Source organism: Eubalaena glacialis, chromosome 13 (genome assembly GCF_028564815.1).
Source record: "Eubalaena glacialis isolate mEubGla1 chromosome 13, mEubGla1.1.hap2.+ XY, whole genome shotgun sequence".
Lineage (NCBI taxonomy): Eukaryota > Metazoa > Chordata > Mammalia > Artiodactyla > Balaenidae > Eubalaena > Eubalaena glacialis.
This window is the reverse complement of record NC_083728.1, coordinates 65,487,566-65,509,560: the sequence shown is the minus strand read 5'-3', so window position 1 is coordinate 65,509,560 and position 21,995 is coordinate 65,487,566. Positions and strand designations below refer to the sequence as shown.

Sequence of the window (21,995 nt, the reverse complement as noted above, 5' to 3'; positions counted from 1 at the left end):
TCGAGGACTGGCCAGGGTGAGGGTCCGCTTCGCTGTGGCTCAGGCCCTGGCCAGTTCCCACCGTAGGAGAGGAAGTCTCTCTCTTTCCTACATTGCTGTCTCTTCCTGACACAGGGCACCTGGGTCACAGATGTTTCACGTCAGGAGTCAGAGGTGGTGGTGTCTTAATCATGCCAGCCTGCAGTTCCTTAAAAAGGTGTGGGTCTCAGCCCTTTCAGAAAGCAATTTGACAGTGTTTCAAGGGCTGGAAAGGCCTACACTTTCCTTTCCAGCGATCATGCTTCTGGGAATTTGCCCAAAGGAACTAATCCTAAAACAAGGAAAGAAAGACTGAGTGCCCAGTGATATCTACTGCCGTGACATTTGTAATAGGAATCATTGGGCGTGACACATCTGTTGTAACCCCTTCGTGGATTCTTAAGAGGCATTTAGAAGAAGGAGTTACGAGAGCTCTTTATCAACATAGAAAATACTTAATGATATAACACTGAGCTGAAAACACAATGTGGGGATGGCAGGCAGGGCTTGCGGGGGGTGGGGGGTCTGTTGATTTTCCTAACAGTCTGTGATATCCTCCTTTTGCTCTAAATGGCAGGAGAACCGGCCTGTGTGTGGCGAGGGGGCGTTCCAGCCCCCTCCCCAGCTGGCAGACGCATCACCAGGGCTCTGCCCGACAATCCAGCCCCAAAACTGGTGCGCCTGTTCCATTTTCGAAAATGGAGAGTGACAGCTTAAGGCGTGTCTCCTTTTTTGGATGATCCTGTGGCTTTCTGGAGGGGAAGAGAAGGACGGGTGGAAAAAAACCAGGGAGGCCCTTATAGCCCGCTGGGAGGCACAGCCCCTCGGGGTGGGGATTTGGTCTTTTTCACATCAAAAAGTTGTTGACAGCTCAAACAGCACAGCCTCTTTCCTGGAGACTGAGGCAGGGATGTTTATTTTTACTAAAAGGTTTAAAAAGTTCTTTATTTTATTGCAAAAGCAATGCATGCTCATTGTTTAAAAAAGAAAAAACCAAATAGTATAGAATTGTATAAAATAAAGCCCCTGCCTGCCTCCCTCTTCTCTTCAGAGGGAAACTCTCTTGGTTCGTTGGGTCCTTTCTTTTAGATATGTTCCATATTAGGGGTTTTCAAACTTTTTGTTTAGCTATGAGCCACAATGAAAAAATAGATTTTGCATTGTAACCCAGTACACACGGACAGTGGAATATAGGTAGAACAGAAGCTTTATGCAATGATGCTTATTATAAGGAATGCTGGCTGGGGTTGTCTATTCTGTTCTGTTTTGTTCTATGACAGTCTATTCCATTCTATCCCATTTCCTTTAAAAGAAAGGTGGCTGGTCTTAACCCAGTCACATAATTTCATGTCTCACATGCCTTGGTGTGACCGTCAGTGAAACTACTGCTGTAGATGTTTTTGTTTTTGTTTTATTTATTTATTTTAAAAATATCAATTTATCTACTTATTTATTCGGTTGCACTTGGTCTTAGTTGGGGCTCTTGGGTTCCTTAGTTGCAGCACACGGGCTCCTTAGTTGCAGCATGTGAACTCTTAGTTGCGGCATGCATGTGGGATCTAGTACCCTGACCAGGGATCGAACCCAGGCCCTTGCATTGGGAGGGCAGTCTTAACCACTGCGCCACCAGGGAAGTCCCCTGCTGTAGATGTTAATAACACATAACGTCATTGTTCTCGACTCCTCGTTCTATGACTTGCTTTTCGCACTTGAGGATTTTACAGCCCACTTTCCATAAATGGACATAGAGCACTATTTCTTCCTCCTTAATGGCAGCAGAGGAAAAATCATGAGTGGTTTTTCACGAGGTGTTTGTCCAGCTCCTTCTTAACAGCCGTTTGCCTTGTCTCCACGTTGGGCTGTCATCAACGAGGTTTGGGGGAGGGGATGCCCCATCCATGCACAGCTACAGGGGCATCTGCACGGTGATTCCCAGCATGGGATCCGCAGGTCAGGAAGAAAGCACCCCTCAGACATCGTGATTGCTGCTGGGAATGGCCTGGGGTGGGGGGTTCATTGAGGTGTGCGTCTAGGGGCACAGAGGACACTTGGCTCCCCCAGGGTCCCCTACACCCAATGACCTCACAGGATTTTGTTTGTTTTGTATCACACCCTGCTTACGATGCTGGGAAATACATATGTGGGTTTTAGAAATGAGTCAGGTTCCAATTCACTTCTTCTTTCTCCTCCTTTGCTTCCTCTTTTGTCACTCGAGGGCGTTGGAGGAGGGAACCCTCCTCAGTCCTGATTCCAAAGCTCTTCCACATCGATGGCTTTTCTGTCTGGAGTCCTTGGGCCTTTTATATTGTGTGACTTGGGCAGTAAGTTCCCAGGGGGTCAAAGCTGGTTCCATGCACGTGTGTACACGAGTTGGACTGGGACCCCGCAGCTGCAGTGCATTAGAATGGGCGCTTTATTTGCAGTCCTATCTTAGGTTCAAATCCTGGTTCTGACACTTACAAGTGGGAAAAACCTTGGGTCTTGGTTGCTTAATCATTTATAAAATGGGGTTTAGAATTCCTACTCGGCGAAACAGGATAGAATAAGTCCGTGGGTAAGCACACAGACTTTATATATTTTGGCCGTGGCTTGCGGTATCTTAGTTCCCCAATCAGGGATCGAACCTGTGCCCCCTGCAGTGGAAGTGTGGAGTCTTAACCACTGGACCACCAGGGACTTTAGAAAGAGCCTCTCTGGATTCTGATCTTGGCTTCACACTAACCCCACTGTGTGACCTTGGGCAAGCTACGTAACCTCTCTGTGTCTCGATTTCCTCATCTGTAAAATGGGGAGAATAATAACACCTACCTCCTAGGGTTCTTGCAAGGATTAAATGAGTTAATAAACATGTTAGGCTGATGCCTGGCTATGCATTTATTATTGTTGTTATTATTAAGAATGATGGGTTGTCATGAAGATTAAACAAGATGATGGATCTAGGGACTTCCCTGGTGGCGCAGTGGTTAAAACTCTGAGATCCCAATGCAGGGGGCCTGGGTTTGATCCCTGGTCAGGGAACTAGATCCCACATGCATGCCGCAACTAAGAGTTTGCATGCCACAACTAAGACCCGGCGCAACAAAGAAAAAAAAAAAAAGATGATGGATCTAAATGCGCTCCTATTGGATTTGGCATGTAGTAAATGATCAGAATTTTTTTAAAGAAATGACAGTTTTAAACAGGATATTTTTGGTTCGGAATGCGGTAGGTCTGGTAATGAACATTTAGCCCTGGCTCTGACTAGCTGAGGAGGGAGAAGAAATCTTAGAGGCTCCTGATCAGGGGTTCTTCGCAAGTGTTTCTTCCACATTTCAGTGTCTCATTTCAGTGTCTCATTTCAGTGGCTCAGGAAGGTGGAGGAGGGGAGGATGGGGGTGGGGGAGACAACTTCCATCCCGGAAGGGTGGGTAGGTGAAAGGGGAAGCGGTGTACTTCGTCTTTTTTGCGGAAAGGCTCTGGAAATAAGGCTTCCTGGGGATGCTCCCAGGTTAGGGCCTCAGGGCTACATGTGCTTGGGGGTGGGGTGCAGAAAAGGGATGCGGGGGGTGTCAGGGACATCAAGGTGCTCCCCACTTCCCCTCCAGCCTGCCTTCTCTTTATTCCAGTGCCAGGCTTGTGCTGGGCATCTGGGACACATCCGTGAGCAGCATACCATCAGATGTGGAATAATAAACATGATGTCGTTAATGAGAGGGTAGTAAGTGTTACAGAAAAGTGGGGAAGGGGTCAAGAGTGTGAGGGAGGGGCTGTAATTTCAGAGAGGGTAGTCGGGGTGGGCCTGGTTGAGAAGGTAACATTTAAGCAAAGGCTTGAAGGAGGGAGCCAGCCATGTTGATACTTGGGGTGCCAGTGGTGCAGGCAGGGAGAAACAGCCAGTGCAAAGGCCCTGAGGCAGGACGGTGCTGGAACAGCAGGGAGGCCTGTGTGGCTGAAGCAGAGTGAGTGAGATTGAGGGTGTTTGGAGACGAGGACAGAGAAGTAGTGAGGCTTAGATCATGTGGGGCTCTGGAGGCCTTAGGGACGGCCTGATACCTCTCTAGACTGTGGGGAAACTGAGTCAGGAGCTCAGGATGGGTCATGAGTATATTTGCTTGGGTGGGATTATTTTCTTATCACAGAGCTGTGGCTGCTGCTAGCAGATCTAAAGTGTGATTCCAGAAGCAAAGGGCTCATAGGCCTTGTGGGTATTTGGTTTCGACGGAAGAGGTGCTTAAAAACAACGGCAACAAGTTTGGGGTTAGTAGACGCAAACTATTACATGTAGTAAGGATAAAAAACAAGGTCCTACCATATAGCACAGGGAACTATATTCAATATCCTGTGATAAACCATAATGGAAAAGAATATGAAAAAGAATGTATGTATGTGTGTAACTGAATCACTTTGCTGTCCAGCAGAAATTAACACAACATTGTCAATCAACTACACTTCAGTTAAAAACAATTACAGCAGCAGCAACAGCAACACAATAATAATAGCAGTTATGAACATCTGAAGCCTTCCTACGTGCCAGGCCGCTTCCCTTCACGAGTTCGTCTCATTGTCACGACCTCACTGGAGATGCTGGGGCAGCAGAGAAAAGAGAGTCTGGAAGGAGGGGCTGGCTGAGGTCCAGCTACCGGGAAGGAGCCAAGATGGGGACTGGGGCCCAGGCCTTGTGTCTGACTTGATGTCATCACCACTGCTCCATCTATTTCCTCAAACAGAGGGGGCCTGACTGTCCACCTCCCACCCCCAAGCCCTGGTCTGACCCTCTGGAGGTTGGGCAATTCCAGGCTTCCCAGGCCTACAGTCACCGCCCCTGGCCTGCACTCCTCCTTCTGGCCGGAAGAGAGACCAGCCTTGAACTGATGCACAAACACTGGCATTCAGGTTCAAATTCCAGGAATTGCAGAATCAGTCCAGCAATGTGCCCGGGAGAAAACCCCAAATGAGGAGGTCCCTCTGAAAGTTGAGTGGAAAGGTGGCTCTGGTGTTTGGGGCACCTGGAAAGACAGTGGTGCAAGAGATGGAGGGCCTCCGTGAAACAAGTCAGACCGAGAAAGACAACTATCATATGATGTCACTCACATGTGGAATTTTTTTTTTTTGGCTGCGCCGTGCTGCATGCGGATCCCAGTTCCCCGACCAGGGATTGAACCAGCGCCGCGCCCCGCCTCCCCGCGCCCCTGCATTGGAAGTGCGAAGTCCCAACCACTGGACTGCCGGGAAGTCTCTCATACGTGGAATTTGAAAAAAAAAAAATCACCAAACTCATAGAAAAAGGGAACAGATTGATGGTTGCCAGAAGCCAGGGGTGGGGTGTGTGTGAAGTGGGTGAAGGCGGTCAAAGTGTACAAACTTCCAGTTATAAAATAAATATGTCCTGGGGAGGTAATGTACAGCATGGTGACTATAGTTAATAATAATACTGCATCGTATATTTGAAAGCTGCTAGGAGAATAGATCTTAAAAGTTCTCATCACAAGGAAGAAAAAATTTGTAATTATGTGTGGTGATGGATGTTAACTACACTTATTGTGGCGATCATTTTGCAGTATGTACAAATATGGAATCATTATGTTGTACACCTGAAACTAATATATAATGTTATATGTCAGTTACATCTCCATACAAAAATATTAAGGAAAAGTGGCCAAGGGCCTCTGTGGGTGCTCCGAGGGAAGAGAGGAACCTGCATGGAGACCTTGGCTGGGGGGTGGAGGTGGGAAGTTGGCTGTTCCCTTTCAGACTAGGGAGGGCCAGGTGTTGCTTGGAAATGCTTATTTTTGTTTTGTGGGTTGTGGCTCTGTAGGAGGCTACATTGGAGGGAAAGGCTCTGAGGTTCAACAGCCTGAAAGATACAGGTCTGGGTGATCTAAAAGGCTTTAAGCACCAAGAAGCTCTCCACAGCGTGGTGACTAAACATGGAGCCAGGCAGCCTGGGTTCAAATTACCACTGCTACCATTACTAGCTGTGTGACTTTTGGCAACTTGCTTAATCTCTCTGGGCTCCAATGGCTACATCTGTAAAGTAGAGATGATAATACTTCCCTCACAGGGTTGTTGGGACCACCATTTGTTAAATAAATATGATTCTGGGATTCAGGCTCCACCCACACCGCCCCTTCTCCCCACCCAGGGCTGTTGGAATGGATCCCAGAGAACGAAGCTCTTCTGTGCCATGAAGACATTTGTTTCTGGGAAGCTACAGCCATTAGAAAGAGCCAGGGATGATTGCAAAATCACAGGGTACTCATTATTGATTCATTATCTATCTCCTGCTCCCAACCAGAACATAAAATCCAGGGGAGTTGGGACTTCGCCCTTTGTTTTGTTACCCCAGCTCTAGGCCCTGGAACAGTCCTGGCACCCAGGACACATCAGCTGAGGGAGTGAGAAGGCTGTGCGACAGTCTCAGGAGTCAGCTGGACTTGGTTCAAATCCCATCTCCAGGCACCTTCTTGCTGTGTGACTTGGGGCTCGTTACTTAACCTCTCTGGGCCTCAGATGCCTCATCTGTAAAACAGGAGGTTTTTTTTTAAAGAAAAGGAGATAATGGATATAAAAGTGTCCAGTGTCCAGCACCCAGCAGGGGTAGGGTTAGTGTTAGTGTTTCCCATCACTATCATCATCATCGTCCTCCTTCTTCTGCACTGGGGGTTTATTCTGCATCCTTGGCCCATTGCTGTGGTCAGGGTATATCTTGTTAAATAGAACCACAGGCACACGGCGTGTCATTTAGGTGGTGTTATTGAGGGGATCAGGCCTCTCATCCTGAGGACCTGTTTTTCCCTGCAGTTAATGGGCCACCCCCCCAAGCAGGTAACAAAGTTCTCACTCTAGGCAGGCCAGGAAAGTCCCCACTTGCTACTTCTTCTGGGCCTGGTGAAGACAGAGGTCTGGCTAGTTTGGGGACAGTTTCCCACACCTCCACGGGAAAGGCTGACCCATGTAATTGCAGGTTTGGGGAAACTCACCCCCAGGGCCTCCACCTGGGCCACTGTCTGTAGGTGCCATCGCTTTGGTGCACCAGGCAGGTAGCATTGCCAGATAGAATAGAGAACGCCCAGTTAAATGTGAATTTCAGACCAACGAGTGATTTTTTTTTTTTTTTTAGTTTAAGTATGTCTTGTACAATGCTGAGAATATATTACAAGTCTGCAACACTGCAGCATTCGGGACATACTTATACTAAACAATTACTTGCTGTTTATCTGAAATTCAGATTTAACTGGGAGTCTTGTGTTTTTATTTGCTACATCTGGCAACTCCACCAAGGCCTCTCTCTGCTCCTGAATTCACCCCATTTCAGCTCCAGCTTGGCAGCAGTAGAAGCAAAGGGCTTATCCAGGGCCAGAGCCCGGGCAAGGGCAGTGAGCTAGGATCTGGGCACGGGGAGGGCCTCACCTGTCCCCGGCCTCAGTTTCCCCATCTGTGTAACTCAGCAGGAAGAATCTCGGCTGCACAGGGCTTTCGCAAGGATGAATCGTGTGATGTGTGTGGGAAACATATTTTGGAAATGAAAAAGGTGTTATGGAAACATTAGTTACCAGAATTCATTGTTATGAATAACACAGATCAGTCAGTGGAGGCTGTTTCTGGCAACTGGTTTCCTTTTTTGAAAATTAGTTTTCCTAAACCAGCAATTTGTGTTTATTCTTAAAATGTTAGAAAATGGAAAGTAGCAAAAGGAGAAGAAAAATCCTTAATTCTCCTCACTCAGAGACAACTATTTATCACATTCTTTTATCCTTGAAAAAGTGTGAAGACATTTTTCCAGGTGTATGTGTGTGTATTTTTTTTTTCCTTTTTAACAAAAAATGGGATTATAACCTGCATTCTTTCATGCAAACTGTTTTTCTCCCCTGGCTGCTGAAATTTCAGAATATACCCAGAGGACGTCTCCCCCTTTCTGTCTGGTTCATGTGATGCCAGGGGTGTTGGCATATAATGTGTCCACTTCCCAGATCTTGTTCTGGGCCCTTTCAGGTTAGAATACAGCTGCAAAATCTTCAGTGGGAAGAGAAACAGTCACAGATGTATGTATAACGGCCCCCCCTCTGCTATGTCCTCACAGAGCATACGTGAGATGCCTGGTTTACTTTTATTTTTTTAATTGAGATAAATTCACATGATATAAAATTTAACATTTTAACCATTTTAGACTCTACAATTCAGTAAACTTCACAATTCAAAATATTGCACAACCTTCACCATTATTGGCTTCCAGAACATTTTTAGCAGCCCCCAAAAGAAACCCCATACCTATTACCCCACTCCTTCCAGCCCCTGGCAACCACCAATCAGCTTTCCGTATCTATAGAGTTTTCCTATTCTTGAAATTTCATATAAATGGAATCATATGATATGTGACCTTTTGTGTCTGGCTTCTTTCACTTAGCATCATGTTTTCAAGGTCCATCCACACTGTCGCAGGTATCAGTATTTCACTTCTTTTTATGATCAAATAATATTCCATCATAAGGGTATACCACATTTTGTTTATCCGTGCATCAGTTAGTGGACATTTGGGTTATTTCCATCTTTTGATTATTGTGAATAATGCTGCTATGAACATTCCTGTACAAATTTTGTTTGGATACCTGTTTTCAATTCTTTTGTGTATATATCAGGGGTAGAATAGTGGCTGCACCATTTTATATTCCCACCAGCAATGTATGAGGGTTTCGATTTCTTCACATCCTCCCCAACACTTGTTATCTTCCATTAAAACAAACAAAAAAATTTTTTATGACCACCATAGTGGGTATGAAGTGGTTTCTCATTGTGGTTTTGATTTGCATTTCCCTGATGACTAAAGATGTTGAGCATCTTTTCATGTGCTTGTTGGTGTTTGTATATCTTCTTTGTAGAAACGTCTATTCAAGTTCTTTGCCAATTTTTTGTTTAAGTTAAATTTGTGTGTGTGTGTGTGGTAAAATATACATAACATACAATTTATCATTTCAACCATTTTAAGTGTACAGTTCAGTGGCATCAAGTACATTCACAATATTGTGCAATCATCACCACTATCCATCTCTAAAACTTTTTTTAAAAAAAAGACTATTTTTTAAAAGCAGTTTTAGGTTTACGGCAAACTTAAGAGGAAGGCATGGAAAGTTCCCTTATACCCCCTGTCCCCACAAATGCATAGCCTCCCCCATTATCAACATCCCCCACTAGAGTGGTACTGAGACAGGCTGGGACCTGGGACTTGGGACCCTTTGCTGCAGTGCTTGCACCTGGACAAATGTCTCCTTGAGCAACAAAATACGAAGAAACTATATGGGACTAAAAATAGCTGTGTGCATGTACACTTGGGGCAAATTATGGACAACAAGATACAAAAAGACCAAAAACCCAACTGCCGCTTCTGAAGAGTCCCGAGCAAAAACAGGGTACTGTGCATGCACCCTGCACACAACACCACCAAAAGGTTGGGCAAACCACCTAAGCTACTCCTTCTGCCCAACCCCTGGCCCCGCCCCTACCCTCACCCCATATCAGGAATCAGCCTACCACCCCCCTCGGGGAGCGACCAAGGGCATCTGTTACTTGTTTTCACTCCCTCCTGCTGCAGCAGGAGCCCCAATAAAGCCTTACCTAAATTTCTTGTCTGGCCTCTTATCAATTTCTATTGATTAGGGAAGGCCAAGAACCTGATCGGTAACAGTATGTTTGTTACAATTGATGAACCTACACTGACACATCATCATCACCCAAGTCCATAGTTTATATTAGGGTTCACTCTTGATGTTGGACATTCAATGGGTTTGGACAAATATAATGACATGTATCCATCATAATATCATACAGAGTATTTTCACTGCTCTAAAATTACTCTGTGCTCTGCCTATTCATTTCATCCTGACCCTCACCCTCACCCCAATTCCTGGCAACTGCTGATCTTTTTACTGGCTCCATGGTTTTGCCTTTCTCCAGCACTTTTTCACCATCCCAATGCCCATTTTAAAAATTGGGTTGATGTCTTTTTGTTGTTGACTTGTAAGGGTGCTTTATAAAATCTGCATACTAGATCCTGATCAAATGTACGATTTGCAAATATTTTCTCCCATTCTGTGGATTGTCTTTTCACTCTCTTGATACAGGCATACTTTATTTTATGCTGCTTTGCTTTATTGTGCCTTGTGGACATAGCATTTTTTTTTTTAGAAATTGAAGGTTTGTGGCAACCCTGCGTTAAGCAAGTCTATTGAAGCCATTTTCTCAAGAGCATTTGCTTATTTTGTGTCCCTCTGTCACATTTTGGTAATTCCCGAAATATTTCAAACTTTTCCATTACTATTATATTTGTTATGGTGATCTGTGATCGGTGATCTTTGACGTTACTACTAAGACTAGCTGAAGACTCAGATGATGGTTAGCAGTTTTTAGCAATAAAGTATGTTTAAATTAAGGTATGTACTTTTTTTTTAGACATAATGCTATTGCACACAATAGACTATAGTAGTGTGTAAACATAACTTTAATATTCACTGGGAAACTAAAAATTTCGTGTGAGTCACTTTATTGCAATATTCACTTTATTGTGGTGGTCTGGAACTGAACCCGTAATATAGCCAAAGTATGCTATTAGTGTCCTTTTATGCACAAAAGTTTTTAATCTTGATGAAGTTCAATTAATCTATTTTTTCCTTTTGTTGCTTGTGCTTTTGATGTCATATTTGAGAAACCATTGCCTAATCCAAGATCATGAGGATTTACACTTTTATTTCCTTCTAAGAGTTTTATAGTTTTTCCATTTTGAATTCATTTTTTTCTATAGTGTGAGGTAGGGATCCAGCTTCATTGTTTTGCATGTGAGTATCCAGTTGTTCCAGCACCACTTGCTGTAAAGACTCTTTTCCCATGGAATGGTCTTGATATCTTTCTCAAAAACCCATTGCCCACAGATGTATGGGTTTATATCTGGAATCTCAATTTTATTTCATTGGTTTATATGTCTATTCTTATACCCATAACACTTGCTTTGATTACTGTAGCTTTGTACTGAATAATAACTTTTGAAATTAAGAAGTGTGAGTCCTCCGACTTTGTTCTTTTTCAAAATTGTTTTGGTTATTCAGAGTCCCTTGCAATTCCATATGAATTTTAGTGCCTGCTTATCTATTTCTGCCAAAGAGGCAGTTGGGATTTAGATAGAGATTACATTGGATCTCTACATAAGTCTGGGGAGTATTACCATCCATGATGGTTAGTTTTATGTGTCAACTTGGCTAGGCTATAGTACCCAGTAATTCAAGTAAACGCTAATTTAGGTGTTGCTGTGAAGGTATTTTGTAGATGTGGTTAACTTCTATAACAAGTTGACTTTAAGGAGATTATTTTGGTAATTTGGGCCTTATCCAACCAGTTGAATGGCCTTAAGAGCAAAACTGAGGTTTCCCAGAAGAATTCCACCTATGGACTAGAGCTTCAGCTCCTGCTCAGGAGTTTCATATCTATCTCTCTATCTATATCTATGTATCTATGTGTCTATGTATCTATCTATCTCTGGTTCCATTTCTCTGATAGAACTCCGATATACCACATGAATATCTTCCCATTTATTTAGGTCTTCTTTAATTTCCTTAAGCAACATTCAGTGAAGAAATCTTAAACTTCCTTAGTTAAACTGTTTTCTGCATTTTGTTTTTGTATTGTTCCTTGCTAGTGTATAGAAATGCCACTGATTTTTTAAATGTTGATCTAGTATCCTGCCACCTTACAGAACTTGTTTATTTGCACTAATAGTTTTTGTGGATTCCTTAGGATTTTCTATATACAAGATGATGTCATCTACAAATAGAGATAGTTTTACTCCTTCCTTTCCAATCTGGATGCTTTTTATTTCTTTTTCTTGCCTAATTGCTCTGGCTAGAACTTCTAGTACAGTGTTGAATAGAAGTTGTGAAAGCAGACATCCTTGCTTGTACTTGATCTCAAGGGGGAAAGCATCCTGTCTTTCACCATGGAGATGATGTTTGCTGTGGGCTTTTCGTAGATGCTCTTTATTAGGTTGTGGAAGTGTCTTTCTATTCCAAGTTTGTTGAGTGTCTTTATATCTCGAAAAGGTGTTGGATTTGGGGGACTTCCCTGGCGGTCCAGTGGTTAAGACTCCACACTTCCACTGCAGGGGGTGCGGGTTTGACCCCTGGTTGGAGAACTAACTAAGGTCCCACATGCTGTGTGGTATGGCCAAAAAATGAAGAAAAAAAAAAAAAGGTTTTGGATTTTGTCATATGGTTTTTCTGTGTCTACTGATGACACAGAAAAAGATGATCTTGTGGCTGGTTTACTTTTCTTCCCTTCTTGGAAGCGCTGGGTTGGAAATTCCAACTCTGTGGTTTTTTCAGGGATCAAAAAAGGGTTACAGTTTTATAGCTCTCCCCATAAATAATCGCAAACTCACGGATGCAGTAAGTATTTAGGACAGATGAGAAAACAAAACCAGCTCCTGTTGTGGCTCAGCAGTTGGGGGGAGAAAAACGAATGAAGATGGCTTAGCAATGAGTAAAAGAGAAGGAAATTCAGGTGTGCGATTGCTTTTCCCTCAGTAGAAAGGAAGAAGGAAAGAAGAGGATGGGAGAGAGGGAGGAAGGAAGGAAGGAAGGCTGCTTCTTCAAGATTTTGCTCTGACAGATTTTCTGTAGGGCTCACCTCTTGCTATCAATGGTCTGTGATACTCTGGATTAATGTCAAGACATCAGGTGTTGGGCACAATCCAGCTTTCTTTATAGTTTTAAAACAAGAAAAGATTGGCATCACTAATAACATCTACGTGGCAACTTCTCATGCTGGGGAGAACTTTGAAATCCCCTCCTTTAACTGAGTAATACGTCCAGGGCTGGTAGTAATACGTGGCTGCTGGTAGCTGGGTCCATGTGGTGAAAGGTGGTAAGAGCTTTGGGCAGGGAAGAAGGGGACAGTTTGCTGTAAGACACTGGGCAAGTCACTCTCTGCCTGGGTCTCAGTGTAAAGGGGGGGAGGGTCCCACCACCAGAGGAGTTCTGGGATCCAGGTCTATGAATCCGCAAGGGGGATCCTAGGCTCCCCGCCCAGGTGGCTCTTCTCTAGGTAGCCACGTTAGGGTTCCGCCCATTCTCCAGGACTCTGTACTCTCAAAGCCACATCAGCTCATCAGTGCCCTGTAATGACTTCCCAGGGGGCCCTGCTGGATCAGGGCTGCTGTCATTACTGTAGCAGCATAATGGGGGCTCTTATCAGATAGCAGCACCTGTTTAGGGGCAGAGGGTTTTGCTGAAACAGTAGTTACTGATTTCCAGTTTTCAGTGATGGAGTGAGAAAGTACCTAGGGGCCACGGGCCACCCTGGGGGCATACAAAGTACAATAGTTAGCAGATAGGGTAAGTTTTTTTTTTTTTTTTAACATCTTTATTGGAATATAATTGCTTTACAATGGTGAGTTAGTTTCTGCTTTATAACATAGGGTAAGTTTTATTTAACGCAACCTGTGTTAAACGCTTTGCCTGCATTAGCTCACCTAATTCTCCCGTAGATCTTATGAGATATGCACTGTTATGCCCATTTTACAGATAGGAGACTGAGGCTCAGAGAAAGTGGGCACTTGGCCAAAGGCACTTAGAGCATCTTGGGCTGTCTGGATGCGTCTGAATGTACAGAAATTTGTTATGGGGAGAGAAGGGCCGCCCTCTGGAGGGCAGGGAGCACTGGATCCCTTGGCGCGGGATCTGGAACTCGAGGGTGGGGGTCCGCGTAGTCTGAGGGTGGGGAAGAAGGAATGCCAGAGATGGGGGACCCATGCGAGCCAGGGAGAGCAGGGGGTGGAAATCAGGAGGGGAGATTCAAGGGTGTCCGGGCACGTGGCGGGGATCGACGAGCAGGGGCAGAATCCGAAAGGGGAGACACCAGTATGGGGCGAGTGGGGTCTGGGCTGAAACTGGGGGTTCCAGGGAGTGAACGGGGTCTGGGGTGTAACCCGGGGTGTTTCGAGGGTAGTGGGAGATCGGAGGGGTGGAGGGGAAGGGCAGAAGCCGGAGGGTCGCAGGTCCCTGGCGGGCTCTCAGGCCTGGGTTAGCGGCCCCCGCAGGTGGCTGGGCGCGGGTCCGGACCGCGCGCGGAGGCGTGGAGAAGCCGGAAGCCGAAGCCGCAGCGTCCCGCCCCGGCCGGTCCAGCTCCCGCCCCCGCCGCCGGGAGCTCCTCCCCGCCGCCCGCCCGCCAGCCCGCCAGCCTGCACCGCCAGCTCAGACCTCCCGGCTCGACTGGCTGCGCGGGCGGCGGTGAGTGCGGCGCGGGAGGGCTGGCGGCCGGGGCGCGGGTGGGGGGCGCGGATGGGGGCGGGCAGCGGCCGGGGCGCGGATCGGGGGTACCCTGGGCCGGCGGTGGGGAGCGAGCGGGCTCCGTGCGGCGCGAGCACCTGCTCCGGGCTCCACGCGGGTCGTGGCGGCCGGGAACCCTGACGGGTCCCCGGGGTCGAGGTGGGGTGGAGGGCGTCGAGGTCCCGCCTCGATCTTCCGTGCGGGGCCGGTGAGGCCGGGTTTCCAGCCTCGGCGCCTGTTCCCGCCACGGGACGGGCTGGTTCCGTTCCTGCTCTGCTAAGTGGGCAGATCGCCCGCGGATCGCGCGCGGTGGGGTCGTCCCGCCCCAACCTGAAAGCTCGCCCCTTCCTACTCGCGGGGCTGCCTCCCCGGAGAGAACGCCCCGAGGCTTTTCAGGAAAGTCTCGACTCGCTCTGGTGGCAGCTATCTCAAAGTTGAGATTTCCAGAATCATCACCCGGTGATTAAGAAACAAAACCAAACAACAAACAAAAAAGTCCGACGAATTTCCGGACGCCGGTCCCAGAAATTCGGCTTCTAGGGGCCACGGCATCTGCGTTTTTCCCCTGACCCCGGGGGTTCCCCGCAGGATTCAGGACGGCTCTCAGCCGGTGACTGTGTGGACACCCGAGGGCCTAGGGAGGCCCCAGCAGATGAAAATCCGGGACACAGAGCAGAGGGAGCCTGGGCCCTGGCTAGACGTCCCCTTCATGGGGGGTAAGGTGGGCACCCTGTGAGTGCAGGGCTGGGCCGGGACCCCATCCACTGCCGGTGCTGGATGGATGCCAGTGGCACATGCCGGCGAGGTGGACATCGCCCCTCCCTACCAAGATAGGCAGGTCGCCCCCTTCCCTCTGCTGTACAGGCCCCTGTGGATCTGGGCAGTGGGGTCATTGTTGTGCCAGAAGCTCTTGGTCAGGGTCAGGGAGAGGAGGTGATGGGAAATGGGTGTATTCTAGAAGGGCTGTGCATTCCAGCGATCAGGCCAGCTGGTCTTTGAATAGTTTTCTGGTGGCTTTTGTGCTTCCGATAAGTGGGGCTGATGTCATTGCCTGTTGGACTGAGCTTTGGTGGCTGGGAAATCCAGTTTCTGGAAGCCACAGGACCTTCCCATCTTAGCCCATCAGGGTAGACTCTCCCACCCGTCTTCCCAAGGGGAATAAATCCTTGGCCTGGTGAGCTGGCCCTGGTTCAGGCGCTGTCTGGAACGCAGGTTGGCCCTGCAGTTCCCCTGGGGCCCTTTTAAGGAAAGACATGGTTTGCATTAGTGTGTGCTTGACTGCCTCCCTTACCTTCCTACTCCCACCCCAAGACGTCTCTGGGTGACTGTTTTAAAATGGGACTAACCTGGATGCCGTGTAGTGGGATGAGCTGGTAACTGGGACTCCACCAGCATGTTTGTTTTTATCACAATTGGCTCGGAGTCCAGAGAGCAGGTGACTTGCTCTACCTGGCATAGAATAACACCCATGCTGCACTTGGCTTACCTCTCAGCCAGTCCTTGCTCTGGAATTTAAATGTGCACCACTCTCTAAGAAACATTTATTGTAGATCTACGATGGGAGAGGCCCATCTTCCCTCTTTCCTGTTACTTTAAGGCATGAATAATACATGCTTTTATTCAAATTTGTAAAAGTATCCTTGTTGTAATGTTTTCGTGGATTAAGTGACTCGGTGATTGATCTGAGATGGAGAATCAATTTCTGAAGTCTCTAAAATACTAGATTGAAGTCATTTCACTGTCTCTGGCGAGTAAACTTCCCTTTGTTCCTGTGGTCACTTTTACGGGATAGCTGTGGGGAAATAAAGTGCTACCCTTGCCTTGTAAAGGACACAGAAGAAATGGCTCCTGGTCCTGAGGGGTTTATGCTGTGGGTGGAAAATGGAAACACACACAGGTGAAAAGCCAGTGCTCAGCAACGCCCTTGTGACTCTGGAAGGATTGAAAGGAATGGAAAGGAGGGAGCTGTGAGCTGGGGGCCAGGTTAGTCAGGGAAAGTTTCATAGAAAAGCAGAGGCCTGAGTACATGTAGCAGAAGGTACATGTGGACTAGATGGGCAGCATTCCGAATGAGCAGAAGGGGCTCAGCAAAGCTTCGGAGGAGGCACAGACTAGCCCATAGTTGAGGACAGTAGAAGGGTAACCACTGAGAGCAAAGGAACCGGAAGGCCTAAGTTCATTTTCAAGGAGATAGGGCATGCTTTGTTGCCATTACCCACAACCAGAGGTGCTATGGTGCCACTCTGAGAACGGGAGTATGCCATCAGGGACTTAAAATTCTCCCACCGAAGATGAATCAACCCCAGCTACAGTGACGGTGGAAAAAGTGAGATCTGACACGAAGTCCTAGAGTCTTGGCACCGTGACTTGTCCTTATTTGTGCTTTTACTGCAACAAAAATAGTTCAGTGGGCGAGGTGGTCCATCTCATCATGCAAATAAGGCCTCCTTAACTCTGCGTACTTCAGTACTGACGTGTTTATAGTGTCTTTGGTGCCCATTTGGCCCCCCCATGGCCTGTTCTGAACTTGACTGGTGTTTACTTATCTTAACATTGTTATCTGAGTTCTAAGTGGTACTTTCCCGGGTTCTCACAATTTCATCTTATTGTTTGCACTCAGGGCAGTCAGGATTACACTTTTGTAGGGAATGAAGTTGTCCCTTAGCCGCAGGTTATTTCAGTAGAAGAACTGTGTGTAGTTTCATAGGGTTTAAGTCCTGGACAGAAGAAAGGAAATATCAAGGGTGTCTGTGTGGTGATTCCCTGTTCACCTAGTAGGTAGGAAGTTAATTCACCAAGATCGGAAAAGCCAGAGGCACTTTCTTCTTTGTGGGTGAAGAAGGTAACTTCAGGGAAAATGATGATGGAGAACTGAAGCTTACTTAGCTCATGGAGTTTTAGAATTGACAGCGTTCCTGGGGTAAATTTAAGAGCTTCGCATTGACTTGCCCTAACCTTGATTCCAGGGAGGTTATTCATAAAGGCTGCATTGATAGTTTTTAAAGTTATGTAAAAAATAACAATATTACAGAAAGCGTGAAAGATAAAGAAGATTATCAGGTATAATCTCACCCTGTGAACGAAACAACTAGCATCAGTTTTCCTTATTTGGCAGTTTTATCTTTTGTCACGGTGCCTGTTTTTTTATGAAATTGTAATCAGGGTACATATCATTTTGTCTCCTGATGTAGTCCCATTAATATTCTCATTGTGCTGTTTCATCAAAAACTATCATTCATGTGGAAACTGGGGATGTGGTTTCACCAGGAATCCAGGGGGAAATTGCCCTCTCTGATTCTGGGGGAGCAGCCCAGCTCCCCAGTGGAAGGATTTTCCATTCTACAAATCACTGTAATTTGTAGTTATGCCATCTTTGAACCTGGCTCTCAGATTGTGGTCACTTTATCTTTGACTTGTGAAACAGACTGAATTTAGAAGATGTCATTTGAAAACATGTCTCTGAAATCTTTCCCTGTGAGCTTTGGTATTTTTTAACTGAGGGAGACTGAATCTGAATTTGTTTTGGGGTCCATTAGCCTAAGAACCTTAGTGTAATTTCTCACTTCCTTTCCCAAAGAGAGTTAGAGATCCCAATTTCCCCTTTTGTCTAAATTCTTCCTCCTTACTGACTGAGCGTTTAAGAAGCACCATTTGCCTGGGATGTTTTCTGGTGCCATAAACGGGTTAAATTACGTTACAGCAAACACAGCGTCGCAGAATCTTTGTATTTTAAAGATTGCTAGCCAGTGGCCTTTAGTTTAAGAATTTTGAACAATATTTGATTGGCTAAATGTAGAAGTCAGATAGTTCGTTAGGGTTTTTGAAATCAGGTTTCACTTGTGCTCACATTATTGTAAAGAACATTTTTCTCTAGAGACTGTGAAAGACCAGCTCTCTTTGACCTCCTCAGCTGGTTCTCCACCTTGTGTACAAACTAGACTGTTTTCTTAGGGGACCTGACAATTTGCATGTGTGTGTGTGTCCTTCTTTTGCTGAAGGAATGCCTTTTTTTCCTGGGGTCATTTCTGTGATGCACGTATACTCGGAGCAAGATTCTTTTCTGGGGCCGGACGGTGGGGGCAGAGAGTGGAATTGAATAGTCTTCCTCTTTTTCTTCCTGAAAGAACTGATCTTAGAGGATTAAGTTGGTGGTGAAAAAGCTGCTTTATCTTCTCTCTGAAGGCTTTGCCCTTTTGTATGTTGATCTGATACCTAAATCTAGAAAACAGGAGGATATATTTTTAGAAGAGTTTATCACCTACCTGTGGTTAAAACCACTTTGTGAGAGTTTTAAAATCTATCTTAAGGGAGGGGGTACAGATCTGTGGCCCGGAATCAGTGTGCATTCAGCTGGGAGGTTTGGAGATTCATTAAACTCTAAAGCCCATTTGCTTAAATATGGTGATATCTATCTATCTATCTACCTACCTAAGTATCCATCCACTCATCCTCAGTGAGAAATAATAGAAACCCTGATCATCACCCCCGCCTCCACTTAACCTTTCCCATTTAACCAAAATACACTTGAGAAAAAAAAAAAAAACTTAAAAAAGTAAACCTTAAAATTTTTTTTGTTTTTGTTTTTAAAAACTGAACTTGAATGCTTTTGAGTGAAGCCTGCCTGCTCCAGTTCATCTTATAGTTTAATTTTAGATTTGCAGGAAAGTAGCAGTTAGTGCAGGAGTTCTCATCTACCCCTCACCCAGTCGTCCTGTCTACCCCCCCGCCCCACCCCGCAACATCTTACATCATCACCGAAGGACATTTGTCAAACTAGGAAACTGACATTGGTACCTCACTGTTAATCACATTCCAGACGTTATTTGGAGTTCACCAGTGTTTCTGCCAATGTCCCTTTTCTGTTCTAAGATCCCACCCAGGGTACCATACTGCATTTAATCACCCCATCTCCCAGTCTCCTCCGGTCTACTGCGGTTTCTCAGTCTTTCCTTTCCTTGTTTTTCATGACTTTCTGGAGAGTACCGGGCAGAGATTTTATAGAATTACCCTCACATTGGGTTTGTCTGATGTTTTTCTCATGATTGCACTGGGGTTATGGGTTTGGGGGAAGAAGGCCACAGAGATGAAGGGCTCTTTGCATCACATCACATCAGGGGGTACGTGATACCCACGTGACATTGCTAATGATGTCAACCTTTGTCTCTAGGTTAAGGTGGTGTTCGCCAGGTTTCTGCATTGTAGATAGTTACTCTTCTTCTCTTTTCCTAGACTATTCTTTAAAAGCAAGATACTAAATCCAGTCCACACCTAGGAGAGGGAGGGGCTAGATTAAGCTCTACCTCCTGGAGGGAGGGGGCTTCTACACATATCATTTGGAATTCTTCTGTAAGGAAGATTTGTCTTCTTTATTTAGGAAATACTTCTCTAGTTATAAGATAAGTAAGTACTCGAGATGTAAATGTATAATAAAGGTAATTAATATGGCTGTACATTATAAATGAAACTTATTAAGAAAGTAAATCCTAAGAGTTCTCATCGCAAGGAACAGAATTTTTTTCCTGTTTCTTTAGTGTTGAATCTTTATGAGAGGATGGCTGTTCACTGAACTATTGTGGTCAGCATTTCGTGATGTATGTAAGGCAAATCATTATGTTGTACACCTTAAACTTACACAGTGCTGTATGTCAGTTATATCTCAAACTGGAAAAGAAAACTACCCCCAAAAAATACACTCTTTCAAAGAACGTGCACTATAGATTCCCCCATTGTATGTGGGATATGTATACGCCATATGTGCGCATGAAATCTCAGCTCTGCCAGGAGGTTGTCTGTGCATTGCTTTCTCTAAAGCTCTGGGGGATCCAGAGAAACATGGAAGATAGCCCTTCCCTGGAGGGCTGTAATGCGGTCCAGTTAGGGAAACAGAATCTAATTTGCAGACAGGAAGCAATTAGGACACAGGGGGAAGGCTTCTGTCATCCAGGGCTGGGTTGTACAGGATAGGCAAGGGGAAGTGGGGCATGCCTTAAAAGACTGCAGTAGCTAACGTTTACCACCCTATTCTCACCTTAAGTCTTGCTAAAGGCAAGACTGTTCTATAATTTTCAAAGGTATGACAGTTATAAAACCTACAGTCATCTGGACTATGGCCAGAATTGAGAAAATAAGCAAATAGGAGTCTCCCAAGTAACGCAGGTATTTACCATCAAGATAAATGCCCAAGCTTGTTTACTTTCCTCATGGGAGGCACCCAAGGAAACTAGTAATTCATACTTTACACAGAGTTCTTACACACTGGGTTCTGGTTTTCCAGTTCTCGGAAGCTTTGAAGCAGCAAATGGAGGAGTAGGATGGGGGCTGCCAGCAGCCTGGGGTATCACAGAACCACAAGATGGTGACACAAGCATTTCCCTCCCTCCCTCCCTCCCTCCCTTCCTTCCTTCCTTCCAATCCTCCTTCCCTCCCTCTCTCTCTTTCTCTCTCTCTTCCTTTCTTTCTTGACTTTAAGAAGGCAGAGAGAAATAATAGGGGATCATTTTAGAAAATGGTTAAGAGATTTTCAGGGGAGAGATATTGAAAAAGGGGCCTCGATCAGAATGGAGCAACACCAGAAGTTATGAGACTGGAGTTTTTGTTGTGTTGAGACGTGATCTGGGTAGAGGACCCCTTGGCTATGGGCCTTTGGGCCTTTGATGTGTGTTTATACTGATGGGGAGTTGTTGGATGGCTTCTGCTGTGGTTGCTTTCTCCTGGTATTCTAGGTTTTGAGGCTTATTTTTAGAATCTGAATTCTCCCTGGCAGGAGTTGAAAACTTTGGGGGGCTTTTCAAGTCGCTCTTGGGCTGCTGGTTAATGAAACAGAACCTGTGTGGGGGTCCCTCCCCAGAAGGTCCAGCCTGGTAGCCTGGTTCCCACCTCGCCTGGGCCAGGCTCTTTGTTTTTTTTTTCTTGGCGGTGCTGTGCAGCATGCGGGATCTTAGTTCCCCGACCAGGGATAGGACCTGCCCCCCTTGCAGTGGAAGCGTGGAGTCTTAACCACTGGACCGCCAGGGAAGTCCCAGGGCCAGGCTCTTGATGGCGAAAGTGCTCCTGTAACCCGACCCCACCCTCCTGGCCAACCACTGCTCACCCCCCCACAGGACACAGGTGTGCCTGCCTCTGTGTCTTCTGCCATACTGTTCACCCCCCTCCTGTTCTGCCCTCGCCTGTGTCCTTCTCTTGTCTTAGACCCTCCACTTGCCTTAGAATCTGGGCTTAGTTTCCCCTTTGCGTTTGCTCCCATATCTCCCCATGTTGGTTAACTTTGCCTCCCTAAATGGGTTCCTTAAGGCCAGTGAGGGAGGGTCCATGCCTCCCCAATCCCACATCCGCCATCAGCCTTCAGAACCTCCCACCTGAAAAATGGATCATAGCATAAAATGTGAAGAGAATAATTTTATTTTGGCCAATAGGATGTTGTTAGTACAGATTTGGGGCTGATATAGCAGAAACGGTGGAGTGCACATCTTTTCACCAAAGAGAAGTAATCAGTAACTTTAATGATGATGTCATTTCACCCAGAGGTGGGAGGACAAGAGAGACCAACCTGGGGAGGGCAAATATGGGTTTGCAGAAGAGGTTCTTTTTCCCCATTAAAAAAAAAGAAGTATTGGGACTTCTCTGGTGGCGCAGTGGTTAAGAATCCACCTGCCAATGCAGGGGGACATGAGTTCGAGCCCTGGTCCAGGAAGA

General features: G+C 46.0%; 1 protein-coding gene across 2 annotated transcripts in view; it reads left to right on the top strand.

The window, feature by feature from the left end:
- The window catches only part of LITAF (lipopolysaccharide induced TNF factor), a 70,646-nt gene that overhangs the window by 25,883 nt on the left and 22,768 nt on the right, over window positions 1-21,995 (top strand). The window contains exon 1 of one of the 2 annotated variants that reach the window (XM_061209249.1): window positions 14,202-14,264. The exons of the other annotated variant lie outside the window; for it this stretch is intronic. The gene's annotated coding sequence lies outside the window, so the exon portion shown is untranslated. Of the gene's footprint in view, window positions 1-14,201; window positions 14,265-21,995 lie in introns of those variants that run through there. 2 annotated transcript variants of the gene reach the window in all.